General features: G+C 39.9%; 2 pseudogenes; both read left to right on the top strand.

Annotated features, from left to right (window-relative positions):
* Positions 1–16,510, top strand: part of LOC138431446 (melanoma antigen preferentially expressed in tumors-like) — a 621,360-nt pseudogene that overhangs the window by 293,797 nt on the left and 311,053 nt on the right.
* The window catches only part of LOC138431529 (testis-specific Y-encoded protein 1-like), a 296,852-nt pseudogene that overhangs the window by 252,590 nt on the left and 27,752 nt on the right, over positions 1–16,510 (top strand).

Genomic DNA, 16,510 nt, shown 5'->3' with positions numbered 1-16,510 from the left:
TGTTTCAGTGCAGTGAGGTGATTCAAGTGTTTCTTCTTTTTCTCCAGGTAAAGCACACTCAGCAGTTTGTCACCAGTGTTTCACCTGTGATGTGATTCTTCTTAATTTATTTAATTCGCTGTGTTGGGACTTAGTTGTGTCACGTAAGATAGTCCTTGAGACAAGCCAACTCTAACCATGGCATTCAGTCTCTGGAGCATGAGAACTTCAGTATTTTCAGCTATGTGGGTTTAGTTACTCTGTAGCATATGGGATGTAAGTTTCCCAATCAGGGATTGAACCTTCATCCCCTACACTACAAGGTGGATGCTTAAGCACTGGACCACCAGGAAAGGCCCTGTGACATGCTGTAAGTGCCTGCTTTTACACCCCATATCAAAAAGACACATTGTTTGATGGGAACATATCAGCATCCAGGGTTGCAAAGATTGGACATGCTTCAGGAACTTCTTCATCCACACTGGTCAAATACAAGCAGGTGTTTATCACAATGTAGTGCCATTCCATGTGCTTCTTCATTGATTACTCATTGAACCTATCCAATAGATTATCATCATATACTGTTTTAGTGCAGTGACACCTCGAGTTATTCTTCATGCACCCTGGGTCAAACACATCCAGTTGTGTATCTCCATCCATTGTTTCACTGCTGTGACATGCTTTCAGTGTTTCTTCATCCACCCCAGGTCAAACATAGTAAGTAGCTTATCAGTATCCACACTTCAGAGAGGAGATTCAGCCGCATCTTTCTCCACCCCAGGTAAAATAGCCTCACCAGCTTATCACTTCCTGTTTTTCCCTGCTGTCACAAGTTCAAGTGCATCTTTATCAAACACACCAGTAGTTTATCACCATCCAGGACTTCCAAGCTGTGACACAAACTGCTGTATCATCCAGCCTGGAAAAATACATCCAGTACTTTACTAAGGTCAGTGTTTCAGTGCTATGACATGATTCAAGTGCCTATTCATCCACTCTCTGGAAAAACACACTCTATAGTTTAATACCATGCAGTGCTCAGTGCCTTGACATAGGACATGCTCTGAATGTGTCTTTGCCCACCTGGTGTCAAATACTCAATAGTTTATCAACATCTATATTTCAGTACTGTGAATCACTGCATGTGCTTCTTTGTCAATCCTGGCCCATCACTCCTTGGAGTTTACCACCCTTCAGTGTTTCAGTGCTGTAATATGCTTCATGTGCTTCATCTTCTCCTGTAAAACATACTCACTAGTGTATCATCATCCAATATTCACTACAGTGATATGCTTCAAGTGCTTAATAGTCCACATCAGTCAAACATCCCTAGCATTTTATCATTAGCCAAGGTTTCAGGGCTGTAACTTGTGGCATATACTAGGTGTTTGTTTGACCTCCAGAGGTGAAACTCAACAAGTGTTTTATCACCATTCATTCTATCAGTGCTGTGACATACTACAGTGCTTCCTTATCTACTCTGGGTTAATACACACATCAGTTCTTTCAGTGCTGATTAATGCACAAGTGCTTCCTCAACTATCCTCTTTCAAATACATATGGTAGTTTATCAACATCCAGTGTTTAAGTGGTGTGACACACTTCAGATGCTTCTTTATTTACCTGATTGATGTTTTTCAGTCACACAGTCATGTCCTGCTCTTTGAAACCCCATGAACTACAGCACACCAGGCTTCCCTGTCCTTCACTGTCTCCTGGAATTTGCTCAAATTCGTGCCCATTGAGACAGTTATGTCTACAGTCAATCATTTTATTCATTATCACACCCATCCCCACCTGCTTACAATCTTACCCAGTATTAGGGTCTTTTCTAATGATTTAGCTCTTTTCATCAGGTGGAAGTATTGCAATTTCAGCATCAGTCCTTCCAATGAGTAGTCAGAGATCAAATCGCCAGGAACCAGAGATCAAATCGCCAACATTCATTGGATCATAGAAAATGCAGGGAATTCCAGAAAATGATCTACTTCTGCTTCATTCACTATTCTAAAGCCTTTGACTGTGTGGGTCACAGAAACCACAGAAAATTCTTAAAGAGGTGGGTATACTAGACCACATTACCTGGCTCCTGAGAAATCTGTATGCAGGTCATGACGTAACAGAATCAGACAGGAACAATGGAGTTGTTCAGAACTCGTAAAGGAGTATGTCAAGGCTATCTTGTTGATTTCCTTTAGGACTGACTGGTTTGATCTCTTTGCAGCTCAAGGACTCAAGAGTCTTCTCCAGCACCACAGTCCTAAAACATCGATTATTTGGCATTCAACCTTCTTTATAGTTCAGATCCCACATCCATGCACAGCTATTGGAAAAACCATACCTTGACTTTTGCCAGCAAAGGGATGTCTCTGGTTTCATATGCTGTCTAGGTTTGTCATAGCTTTTCCTGCAAGAAACAAGTGTCTTTTAAATTCATGTTTGCAGTCACCATGCACAGTGATTTTGGAACTCATGAAAAAAAAATCTGTTACAGTGTCCATTGGGTCCTGATTTATTTGCTATCAAGAGATGGGACTGGATAACATGATCTTAATTTTTGAATGTTGAGGTTTATGTCAACTTTTTAAATCGCCACTTTCATCTCAGCAAAGAGCTCTAACTCCTCATCTGCTTTCTGTCATCTGCATGCCTGAGTGTATATTTCTCCCAGCATTTTGATTCCAGTTTGTGCTTCATACAGTCTGACATTTTGCCTGATATACTATGCATGTAAGTTACATAAGTGGGGTGACAACAAGATAGCCTTGACATACTCCTTTACGAGTTCTGAACAACTCCATTGTTCCTGTCTGATTCTGTTACCTCGTGACCTGCATACAGGTTTCTCAGGAGCCAGGTAAAGTGGTCTAGTATACCCACCTCTTTAAGAATTTTCTACAGTTTCTGTGACCCACACAGTCAAAGGCTTTAGCATAGTGAATGAAGCAGAAGTAGATCATTTTCTGGAATTCCCTGCTTTTTCTATGATCCAATGAATGTTGGCGATTTGATCTCTGGTTCCTCTGCCTTTCGTAATCCAATTGGTACATTTGAAAGGTCTCAGTTCACATATTGTGGAAACCTAGATGGAGGCATTTTGAGCATTACCTTGCCAGCATATGAAATGAGAACGACTGTGCAGTAGTTTGAGCGTGCCTTTACAATGCCCCTTTTTGGGATCAGAGTGAATCTGACCGTTTCCTGTCCTGTGATCATTGATGAGTTTTCCAAATTTCCTGGCACATTGAGTGCAGCATTTTAACAGCATTGCCTTTTACAATTTGAAATAGCTGAGCTTCAGTGCTATCATCTCGACTAGCATTGTTTGTGGTAATTCTTTCTAAGATCCACTTGACTTCACACCCCAGGTTGTCTTCTCTATATGAGTTATCACACCATTATGGTTATATAGGTGATTAAGTGGAGAAGGCAATGGCACCCCACTCCAATATTCTTGCCTGGAAAATCCCATTGACAGAGGAGCCTGGTAGTGTGCTGTCCATGAGGTCGCTAAGAGCTGGACATGAGAGAAGCAACTTAGCAGCAGCAGCAGCAGCAGGTGATTAAGACCTTTCTTTGGTACAGCTCTTCTCTTATACACTTGCCAACTCTTCATCGCATCCTCTGCTTCTGCTAGGTTCATACCACTTCTGTCCTTGATTGTGCCCATGTTTGCATAAAATATTCCCTTGGTGTCTCTAAGGTTCTTGGCAAGATTTCTAGTCTTTCCTATTCAATTTTCCCCTCTATTTTCTATTGGTATTAAATGCACACAATATTATATCCCCATTCAGTGTTTAAGTTTAGATATGCTTCAAGTGTTTTTTAATCCACTCCAGAAGAAATTAATGTGACAGCTATCCATCCATTTTGTGTTTTTCCAGGAAGTGGATGAATAGGCACTTGAATCATGTCATAGCACTGAAACACTGACTTTAGTAAAGTACTGGATGTATTTTTCCAGTCTGGATGATGCAGCAGTTTGTGTCACAGCTTGGAAGTGCTGGATGGTGATAAACTACTGGTGTGTTTGATAAAGATGCACTTGAACTTGTGACAGCAGTGAAAAACAGGAAGTGATAAGCTGGTGAGGCTATTTTACCTCAAGATGGATCCCATCCATCTTTTTCTGTATTGTGACATGGTTTGAGCCTCCTTCATTCCCTCCAGGTAAAACACACCCTGTAAATTATCATCTTTCTTGATGCTGTGCTAGTACAGGCTTGAAGTGTCCCTTTGTCTCATTTAATCAAACACTCCCTGTCGTTTACCATTATGCAGTGTTCCAGTACTGTGGCTTGCCTCATGTACTTCTTTATCCTCTCCAAATAAGATATGGTAAGCAGCTTATCACAATTAATGTTTCAGTTCTGTGATGAGTTTCAAGTCCTTCTTTGGTCTATCCTAGATAAAACACACTCAGAAGTTTACCATGGTCCCATGTTTTACTCTGTGCCATGCTTCCAGTTTCTCTTCATTCAACACGTATCAAACACACCCCATAGTTTATCACCATCCAGTGTTTCAATGATGTTTCCTGCTCAACTACTTCTTCATTCTCTGCAGAAAATACACAAGCAATAATTTATCTCAATGCAGTGTGTTAATTCTGGTATGTGTTTCAAAAGATCCTTTTTCCACCCAAGGTTGAGCACACTCTTAGTTTATCACCATCCATTGATTCAGTGCTATTACATACTTTCATTGATTTTTCAACTACCACAGGTCATCATACACAATGCTTTATCATGATACAGTTCAAGTGTTGACATGTTCCTTGTGCTTCCTTCCCTATACAAGATCAAACACATACCATTTGAAGTGTGAACTTATAGTGTGTCAGTCATGAAACCCACTTCAAGTGGTTCTTCACTTACTCCACAACAAATACACCATATAGGTTATCGACATTCATTGTTTCAATGTTGTAGCACATACTAATGGCTGCTTCACTAACTCCAAGTCAAACACATTCAGTGTTTTACCACTATCTGGGGTTTCAGATCTGTGATATGCTTCAGTAGCTCCTGAAACTACTCAAGGTCAAATGCACTCAGTAGATTTGTTGTTGCTGGCTGTTATTTGTTGTTCAGTCACTCAGTCATCTCCAACTCTTCATAATCCCATGGACTGCAGTATATCACACCTTCTTGCCCTTCACCATCTCCCGGAGCTTGTTCAAACTCAAATCCACTGGTTCAGTGAGGCCATCCAAGCATCTGGTCCTCTATCGTCCCCTTCTTATGCTCCAATCTTTTGCAGCATCAGAGTCTTTCCAACGAGTTGACACTTCACATCAAATAGCCATAATATTGGAGCTTCTGCCTCAGCATCAGCCCCTCCAGTGAATTTTCAGGATTGATTTCCTTTAGGGTTGACTGGATTGATTTCCTTGTAGCCCCAGGGACTCACAAGAGTGGTCTCCAAGATTGTGGTTCAAAAGTTTCAATTCCTTAATGTTCAGCCTCCTTTATGTTCTAACTTACATTGTCACATGACTTGTTAAAACACACACACACACACACACACACAAATATAGCTCTGACTATATGGACCCTTCTTGGCAAAGGAATGTCTCTGCTCTTTAACATGTAGTCTAGGTTTGTCACTGCTTTTCTTCCAAGAAACAAGTGTCATTTAATTTAATAGCTGCAGTCATCATCTGCCATGATTTGGGGGTCCAAGAAAACAGAAGTCTGTCACTGTTACCATTGTTTTCCCATCTATTTGACATGAAATAATAGGACCAGATGCCATGATCTCAGTTTTTTTAATGTTGAGTCTTAAACCAGCTTTCTCACTCTCCTCTTTCACCTGCATCAAAAGGCTCTTTAGTTATTCTTTGCTTTATGCTATATGGGTGGTATCATCTGCATATCTGAAGTTATTGATATTTCTATTGATATTTCTGTTTTTCTCTTAATCTCAGTTTGTGTTTCCTCCAGCCCAGCATTTTCCAAGATATGTTCTGCATATAAGTTAAATAAACAGGGTGGCAAATATAATAGGTTTTTTTTTTCCCCAATTTCAAACCATCTGTTATTCTGTATCTGGTTCTCACTGGTTGTTTCTTGACCTGGATACAGGTCTCTCAGGAGGCAGGTAGGTAGCCTGGTATTTCCATGTCTTTAAGAATTTTCTGCAGTTTGTTGTGATTCACACAGTGGATTTTTACCATAGTCAATAAAGCAGAAATAGATTTAAAAAAAAAATAATATTCTTGCTTTTTCCATGATCCAATGGATGTTGCCAATTTGACCTCTGGTTTCTATATTTTCTAAATCCAGTTTGAACATTTGCAACTTCTAGGTTAATGTGCTGTTAAAATCTTGCCTGGAGAATTGTGAGTATGCCTTTGTTCGATTCACTTCAGTTGCTCATTTGTGTCTGACTGAAACCATGGACTACAGCAAATCAGGCCTCCCTTTCCATCACCAACTCCCGCAGTTTACTGAAATTCATGTCCTTTGAGTCAGTGATGCCATCTAACTGTCTTATCCTCTGTCCTCCCCTTCTCCTCCTGCTTTCAATCTTCCCAAACACCAGGGTCTTTTCAAATGAGTCAGCTCTTCACATCAGTTGGCCAAAGTATTGGAGTTTCAGCTTTAACATCAGTCCTTCCAATGAATATTCATGATTGATCTTTAGGATGGACTGGTTGGATCTCCTTGCAGTCCAATGGACTCTCACGAATCTCCTCCAACACCACAGTTCCAAAGCATCAATTCTTTGGTGCTCAGCTTTCTTCATAATTCAACTGTTACATCCATACTTGCCTACTGGAAAAACCATAGTCTTAGCTAGGCGGAGCTTTGTTGGCACATTAACACCTCTGCTTTTTAATATGCTGTCTCAGTTCAGGTCAGTTCAGTCGTGTCCGACTCTTTGCGACCCCATGAACCGCCGCAAGCCAAGCCTCCCTGTCCATCACCAATTCTCTTGGATCACTCAGACTCACATCCATCGAGTCAGTGATGACATCCAGCCATCCAGCAATCCAGCCATCTCAGTTGTTCATAAATTGTCTTCCAAGGAGTTCGTGTGTGAAATAAGGGAGTTGTGTGATACTTTGAACATTCTTTTGCATTGCCATTCTTTGGATTTCACATGAAAAACTGACCTTTTCCAGTCCTGCAGCCACTGCTGAGTTTTCCAAGTTTTCTGGCATACTGAGTGCAGCACTTCAACAGTATCATCTTTTAGAATTTGAAATAGCTCAGCTGGTGTTCCATCACCTCCACTGTCTTTATTTTAGTGATGCTTACAGGCACTTGATTGCACACTCCAAGATGTGTGGCTGTAGGTGAGTGATCACACCATCATGGTTATCTGGGTCATTGGGATCTTTTTGGATAGTTCTTCTATGTATTCTTCCATGTATTCACCACTCCTTAATATCTTCCACTTCTTTAGGTTCATACCTTTTCTGTCCTTTATTGTGCCCATAGGTGCATGAAATTCTCCCTTGATACCTCTTATTTTCCTGAAGAGATCTCTAGTCTTTCCCAGTCTCTCATTCCCACTCAGTAGTTTAGCAGCATTTATTGTTTCATGGATGCGACATGCTTCCAGTGCTGCTTCTTCAACTTGAATTCCTACACTCCCAGTAGTGTATCACAATCCCATGTTTCAGTACTGGGACCTGCTTCTTCTCAATGCCAGATCAAACACACTCAGTACTTTATCACCATAGAGTATTCAGTGCATTAACATGTGTCACTTTCCAGTGTTTCCTTGTCACCTGGGACTAATCACCCAGTGGTATAAGTGCCATACTCTATTTTAGTGCTGTTACACAGGTCAAGTGCTTCATTTTCTGAAGCTAAAACACACTCAACAAGCAGTGTCTTAGTGCAGAGACATGCTTGAGGCGCTTCTTCATCCACCCAGTCAAACATTCCCAGGAGTTTTTCACCATCCATTGTTCAAGGTTTGTGACATGCTTCAAGTGCTTCTTTGTGTACACTGGGTCAAAGACACTCAGTAGCTTGTCATTATCCAATGTTTCAATTATGCAACATGCTTCTGGGTTTCTTCATTCCCTCAGGTCATCACACCAAGCAGTTTCTCACTATCCAGTGTTTCAGGGTTGTAGCATGCTTCCAGAGCTTCCTTTTCTCCCTGGGTTAAACATACCAAGTAGCTTGTCCCCGTCCATGTTTGAGTTCTGTGAAATGGATCATGTGCTTCTTGTCCGCCCTAAATCAAGCACACTCAACAGTTTGTCACCATCCAGTGTTTCATGTTGGTGACAAGGTTCAGATACTTGCCCATGCACACGGGGTCATACACACCCTGTTGTTTATCACCTCCTGTTTCAGTTTTTTGATATGCATCAGTTGCTTCTTGTCCATCCTGGGTCACACACACCAGTAGGTTAGCAACATCCAATGTTTCAGTACTGTAACATATTTCAAGAATTTTGCCACACACCACCGTTCAGAAATACCCAATTGTTTATCAGCATCCCATGCCTCAGTTCGAGGACTTGCCTCAAGTGCTTCTTAACAACCCTAGACAAAACACACCCAGTGGATTTTCACCGTCCACTGTTTCAGTCCTGCGGCATGCTTCATGTGCTTCTTCATCCTCTCTAGGTGAAGCACATGCAGTAGCTTATGACCATTTGGTGTTTCCATTTTATGGCAGATTCCAGGACGTTTCCATCCTCACTAGGCCAAACACACTCAAACATTAACACCATCCAGTGTTTTACTGTGTGACATTCCTCAAGTCTTTCTCATTATCCCAAGTCACACACATCCGTAACATTCACCACTTACTGTTCCAATGCCAAGATCCACTTCAATGGTGTGTTCATTCTCCCCATGTAAAGACATTCACAACGCTATCACCATACAGTGCTTAAGTTCAGTGACATGCCTCCAGTGCTTCTCCATTCATCCAATGTCAAGCCCAGCTGGTAGTTATTGACCATTCAACCTTTCACTGTGTGACATGCTTCAAGGGCTTTGCTATTCACCCAGGTCAAATGTGCCCAAGACTATTTAAAAAAAACATGGAAAAGAAAGAAAAAAATCACTCTTTAAGAGGTGATCAATTCAGTTCAGTCACTCATTCATGTCCAACTCTTTGTTATCCCATGAACCGCAGCAAGCCAGGCCTCCCTGTCCATCATCAACTCCCATGGGTAACCCAAACCCATGTCCATTGAGTCGGTGGTACCATCCATCCATCTCATCCTCTGATGTCCCCTTCTCCTCCTGCCCTCAATCGTTCCCAGCAACAAGATGCTTTCAAATAAGCCAGCTCTTCACATCAGGTGCCCAAATTATTGGAGTTTCAGCTTCAACATCAGTCCTTCCAATGAACACTAAGGACTGATTTCCTTTAGGATGGACTGGTTGGATCTCCTAGCAGTCCAAGGGACTCTCAAAACACCCAGTTCAAAAGCATCAATTCTTCAGTGCTCAGGCTTCTTTATATTCCAACACTTACATCCATACATGACTGCTGGAAAACCATAGCCTTGATTAGATGGACCTTTCTTGACAAAGTAAAGTCTCTGTTTTAAAATATGAATATTAATAATCATAAAATCAATAATAATCGATTATCAACAATAATCAATAATAAATAGCTAATCATCTAGGTTGGTCATAAGTTTCCTTCCAAAGGAGTAAGCATCTTTTAATTTCATGGCTACAGTCACCACCTGCAGTTATTTTGGAGCCCAGAAATATAAAGTCATCTTCTGTTTCCACTGTTTCCCCACCTATTTGTCATGAAGTGATGACATCAGATGCCATGATCTTAGTTTTTTGAATGTTGAGTATTAAGCCAACTTTTTCACTCTCCCATTTCACTTTCATCAAGAGGCTCTAGTTTGTCTTCATTTTCTGCCATAAGGGTGGTGTCATCTGCATATTTCAGGTTATTGATATTTCTCCATCAATCTTGCTTACACCTTGAGATTCCTCCAGCCCAGTGTTTCTTGTTATGTAGTCTGTGTAGAAGTTAAATAAGCAGGGTGACAATTATACAGCCTTGAGGTATTCCTTTTCCTTTTAGGAACCAGTCTGTTGTTCTATTTCCAGTTCTAACTGTTGCTTACTGACCTTCATACAAGTTTATCAAGAGGCAAGTCAGGTGGTCTGGTATTCCCGTCTCTTTCAGAATTTCCCAAAGTTTATTGTAATCCACATCGTCAAAGTCTCAATAAAACAGAAGTAGATCTTCTCTCCTGGTTTTTCAATGATCCAGCAGATGATGGAAATTTGATCTTGGTTCCTCTGCCTTTTGGAAAACCAACTCGAATATCTGGAAGTTCCTGGTTGATGTATTGCTGAAGCATGGCTTGGATAATTTTGACCATTAATTTAGTAGCATATGAGATGAGTGCAACTGTGTAGTAGTTGGAGAATTCTTTGGAATTGCCTTTCTTTGGGATTGGAGTGAAAACTGCCCTTTTCCAGTCCTGTGGCCAGTGCTGAATTTTCTGCATTTGGTACCATGTTGAGTGCATCCCTTTCATAGCATTGTCTTTGGGATTTGAATTAGCTCAACTGGAATTCTATCACCTCCACTAGCTTTCTTTGCAGTGATGCTTCCTAAGACCCACTTGAGTTTACATTCCAGGATGTCTGGCTCTAGGTGAATGATCACATCATCATGATTATCTGGGTCATGAATGTCTTTATGTACAGTTCTTCTGTGTATTTTTGCTACCTCTTCTTAATATCTTCTGCTTCTGTTCTAGGGGAAGGGGAAGGGGAAGGGGAAGAAGGGGGAGGGGGAAGAAGGGGAAGGGGAAAGAGAGAAGATCTTAATGATACAGATAACCATGATGGTGTCTTTACTCACCCAGAACCAGACATCCTGGAATGTGAAATCAAGTAGCCCTTAGTACATAACTATGAACAAAGTTACGAGAGGTGATGTGTTTCCAGTTGTGGAATTTCAAGTTCTACCAGATTATGCCATTAAAATCCTGCACTCAATATGCCAGCAAATTTGAAAAGTTCAGCATTGGCCACGGAACTGGGAAAGGTTAGTTTAAACTCCAGTCCTAAAGAAAGGCTATGCCCAAGAATGTTCAAACTAAGACACAATTGCACACATCTCACATGCAAGCAAAGTTATGTTCAAAGTTCTCCAAGCTAGGCTTCAGCAGTACATGAACTGAGAACTTCCAGATGTTAAAGCTGGATTTAGAAAAGTCAGAGAAACCAGAGATCAAATTGCCAGCATCCATTGGATCAGAGAAAAAGCAAGGGAGTTCAAGAAAACCATCTACATCTGATTTGAACAATGCCAAAGGTTTTGACTGTGTGAATGACAACAAACTATGGAAAATTCTTGAAAATATGCAAATACCAGATCTCTTTAGTAGCCTCCTGAGAAATCTATAGGCATGTCAAGAAGTAACACCTAGAACTGGACCTAGAACAATGCGCTAGTTTCAAATTGGGAAAGGAGTACATCAAGGCTGTATATTGTCATGTGGCTTATTTAACTTATACTCAGCACATCATGTGAAATGCCAGGCTGGATGAAGCCCAAACTAGAATCAAGATTGCCTGGAGAAATATCAATAACCTCAGATATGCAGTTGACACCACATATATGACAGAAAGTGGAGAATAACTAAAGAGTGTATTGATGGAAAGAAAGAAGAGAGTGAAAAACCTTGCTTAAATTTTGATATTGAAAAAATGAAGATCATGGCATCTGGCCCCGTCACTTCCCATCAAATAGGGAAATCATGGGGAAAAATGGAAACAGTGATAGACTTTATTTTCTCGGGCTCCAAAATCACTGCAGATGGTGACTGCAGAGGTGGAATTAAAAGGTGCTAGATCATTGGAAGAAAAGCTGTAACCACCTAAAGAGCATATTCAAAAGCAGAGGCATTACTTTGTAATTAATGGTCTATCAGGTCATACCTATGGAGTTTCCATTACTCATGTATGGACGGGAGAGTTGGACCCTACAGGAAGCTGCGCATGGAATAATTGATGATTTTGAAGTGTGGTGTTGGAGAAGACTCTTGAGAGACCCTTGGACTGCAAGGAGATCAAAGCAGTCAATGCTAATGGAAATCAGCCCTGAATATTCATTGGAAGTTCTTTTGCTCAAGCTGAAATTCTGATACTTTGGCCACCTGATGCAAAGAACTGGCTATAGGAAAAGGCCTGATGCTGGGAAAGCTTGAAGGCAGAAGGAGACGGGCCTAGCAGAGGATGAGATGGTCAGACTGTACAACTAATTTGATGCACATGAGTTTGAGCAAACTCTGGGAGTTAGTGATGGACAGTGAGGCCTGGTGTGCTGCATAATAAGGAACATAACATTCCTTAGTATGTTGTAGAGAGTTACTATGACTGAGCAACTGAACAACAGCAGAATAATACATTTCAATAAGAAGTGAAGATGCAACTTTCAAGTAGATGCTCAGAGAAAAATAGAGAAAAAATATCAATTCACTTCTCATACAGCCATTTTTACTGCTATTGAAACAAATTTTTCCATATTTAAATAAGGATTTCGTGAAGTATGTGAATTCTAATTAGATTTTTCACCTCAGAGAGGTACGTTGATGAAGTCATGATGCACAGAGACATGTCAGTTCTCACAGATTCCCTTAATAAAATCATGATGTACTTAAGGAGCTAGGGGTATTTTTCCATGGGAATGAAATATTTTGATGAGGAACTCTTTAATATTTTATAAAATGTTAATTACTATAATCAAATTTGTTTGGAATATTTGTATTTGTAGTCTTTCCTTCGGTATCTGAAGATACTACAGCCCTAACCATAATGCAGTGTTTTCCAACCAAAACCCTGAAACAGAACAGCTCACCACACTCTAAAAGCACATTAGAAAAGCATTACTTTGCTATTAAAATCAGTGAGGATTATACCCATATTAAAGAATGGCAAAAAACAGCTTGAAGAACATCACTAGAGCCTGCTAAAAGAAATGCAATATGGGGTTAATGGTATGAAAGGTTAGAATAGATGAAACTTGAATTATATTAATGGAAAATATATTAAAAGTTTCCTAGCGTGCGGTCAGAATGAGAAGTCTCCTCAGAAACTAAAGCAAACAAAACAAATCTACACATTCTTTCAGAAAATCCAAATGGCTTCAGAATGAAATATAAAGGTGCAGAAGAGAGAGCTAACAGCTTAAGTAGATGTATGTATACTCGAATTATTTGAACAACATGTTTCATAGGCTTTTACGCATTCACACCACAAATTTGAACTCTGATGGTTGGGATGTCCTTACCTCTCATCCTGGTGAACTCTTGCACAGAATATTTTTATTCTGTGATAAATTTGTTCCAATCAGTATTGTTCTATCATGTTTTAAAAAATAAGTATTTTTGCACTTTCAACATACAAAGTATATTTGCTTGTTGCTACATATATGTAACTACGCTTCTATGTTAAACTAAGTCTACTGCTTTTCTTCAAGGTCTTATTTATTTTATTATTTTTAAAATTGCATTTATTTTGGCAGGGCCCAGTAGTCATGGATGTTCAAGGGCTTTCTCTAGCTGAGGCAAGTGGTATGGTGCACTTCAGTATGGTACATAACCTTCCCATTGTGATGTTTCTTTTGTTGGAGAACACTGGCTCTAGTTTTGGTACATGAGCTCCTAAGTTGTGGCCCATGAGCTTAGTTACACTTCAGCACGTGGGATCTTCCCAGACAGGGATCATTGGGAAGCTGACTATTAATCGATGGATCACTAGGGTAGTTCTGAACAAACACAGACTATACAGGCTAGAAGTTGGATACAATACATATGAAAGCCAAGAAGTACTTCTTAAGTAGATAGTGTGTTGCTTTGGGGGATTCACCGGGTGCCTCATCGGTAAAAATCCACCTCCCAGTGTAGATGACCCAGGGTTGAGAAATCCCTGAGTTGGGAAGATAGATTTTCTGGAAGAGAGAATGAAAACCAACCTCAGTATTTTTGCCTGGGAAATCCCACGGGAAGAGGAGCCTGGTGATCTATAGTCGATGGAGATGAAAAAGAGAAGGAAATGACTTAGCAACTCATCATGACCACCACCACCATGTTGTTTTGGCAGATGAAGTAGATAGTTTGTTTAAATGACCTTTGTCTGGAATGTCTGAAAAGTAGTCAGTACTTTTGATTATTAAAACTATGCATAAGTAAAAGGCATTTTTATTTTATTGTGTGTAAAAATCCTTTACAATATTGACTGTGAATTTTTATAATGTATTGCCAGAGAATTTAGCCAGTCATTATCTGTATTTATTTAGTTCTTTTTTGAATCCATGTCTTAAAACAGCAACTGATTTCAGGTATATTCTTGCTTTGGTATCCATCTTGAAATAGATTTTATTTATTTATTTATTTATTTATTTATTTTTTGAAAGCAGCATTTCAGTAGGTTTAAATCATTTATTTAATCATTTAATATTTTCTACTACAACAACTAGCCTCTAACAAGGAAAAAGTCACTCCATTTCTCCTCTGATTTTATAGGGAAAAGAGAGTAGTCAAGTTGATTGCTTTATGTATTTTTTTTCAGGGTTAAAATAATCTTTCTAAGGGAGACCTACAAATCTCAAGCTTTTCAATCATCTTTTTCTTTTCTTTTTAATCTATTTTGGTTTCTGGTCTGCTTAGTCTCATACTCATGTCTGACTCTTTGTTATCCTCTGGACTATAGCCCATCATGCTCCTCTGTCTATGGGGTTTCTCCAGGCAAGAATACTGCAGTGGGTTGTCAGGCCACTCTTTCAGTGGATATCTCATAGCAGATGGATTTTTAACCATCTGAACCACCAAGGAAGCCTAAAGAATACTGGAGTGACAGTAATCTATTGCTTCTCCAAACCAGAACTCAAATGGGTCTCCTGCATTGCATCAGATTCTTAAGCAGATGACCTACCAGGGAAGCCCTAGTTTCTGCTAAAAAGTACCAATTGTCGTTTCTTATTATGTGGACTCACTGATCATATGTCATGATTAAGCAGGAGAAAATTTTCAGTACAAAGTTTCATATTTGAAGTGAAAATTTTTTTTTCTTTGAAGAAAATTATACCATATTGATGAAACTACCCAATAAACACTATATACTTAAATTAGAAAAAAAAATGTTTTTCAAAAATACTCAAGGACCATAGCCTGGAAAATGGTCTTCCATATAGTTTAAAGAGGAGTGTTCTGAATCTGTAGGGGCAGAGCCAGTACACATAGAAATTTCTTTAAAGTGGAAAATAAATGAGTGAAACATATATAGTGGTAAAAGAATCCTGTTAACCACAAAATACAGGTCTGGCAACAGTGATGTTAGTGGTTTCCTAGGCAAGAATCTGGAATCATTAAACTTCTTAATTATCTTAACTGACTAGGAACACACAACTCCAAATCACACAAATGCACAATCTCATTTTCATATCCTGATTTTCCCAGAGGGTACACTGATGATAGACAACTGCAGTAGATTTTTACTTCTCCATTCAAGTGGATACCCAGTAACTATTCTCCATGGCTAAAGCAGATGGACAGGGAGGCCTGGCATGCTGCGATTCATGGGGTCGCAAAGAGTCAGACACGACTGAGCGACCGAACTCACTGAACTGAAAGCAGATGTACAATATTTGTTTCACAGGTCAAAAATAGGGTATCTAGCATAAAGTTCAAGCAAAATTGTATCTAGCCAGAATATTCAGTAATACTTAAATAGGTGAAAAGGTTTTCCATCACTATGAAAAAAATCTAAACATTTTCTTTCTGAAGAGAAAGTATTGTTTTGCTTGTTTGTTTACAGTAACATTAAACTTGACTCCATCACTCCAACATTAAATACACAGACTAGGGCATCTATCCCTGCCACCAACAGTCCCTAGCTTAGTGGACCTAAATATTTCAAAGAGAGGGACCCGTAATGAACCTCAAGAGGTTCCTGTCTCCAAAACCTAAGAACATTTGTCCAAGTCTTTTGACAGATATATAACCATTCTCTTTAATTCCTCCACCACGTGTATTACACTAGATTTCTAATAGAAGCATCCTGATGGAATTTGTTTCTCCAAGAAGGAAGACAATAGATACAAATTAAGTGAAGAAATGGTCAGGCAAGAACACTTATTAACAGGTAGCAGAAGTCTATTCAGTAGTATGAGTTAGCTCAAGTGGTTTCTAATTGGGGAAATGCACGCGGTCTCCACTATATTGACCCATGTCGTTTCAAGCTCAACGCGGTGTTCTCCAAAAATCTTTCACTCTTTACGGGAATCTGACACAGTGTCCCTCACGTTGTTGAGTTCCAGGAAGTCAGTTGGTTTGGACTACACGTGCTCCATAGGGCAGAAGAGACTGTGCTTGGGGGATAGGCCAGTAGCGTCATGCGCGAGGAAAGTGATTTAACCCCGTGACACCAGCCAGGTTGCCATTTTGCTGCGGCTAAGCATGGCTGCATGACAATGTCTCCCGAGATCTCAATTCAGAGAGTGTAACTTAGTTCCTTGGAAGCCTGGGAGGATTACCTGGCAGCGGCAGCAGCACAGGAAGCTGCTT

The sequence above is a fragment of the Ovis canadensis genome, chromosome Y (assembly GCF_042477335.2).
Source record: "Ovis canadensis isolate MfBH-ARS-UI-01 breed Bighorn chromosome Y, ARS-UI_OviCan_v2, whole genome shotgun sequence".
Classification (NCBI taxonomy): Eukaryota; Metazoa; Chordata; class Mammalia; order Artiodactyla; family Bovidae; genus Ovis; species Ovis canadensis.
Note: the sequence above shows the minus strand (reverse complement) of the source record. Positions and strands in the feature narration are given on the sequence as shown.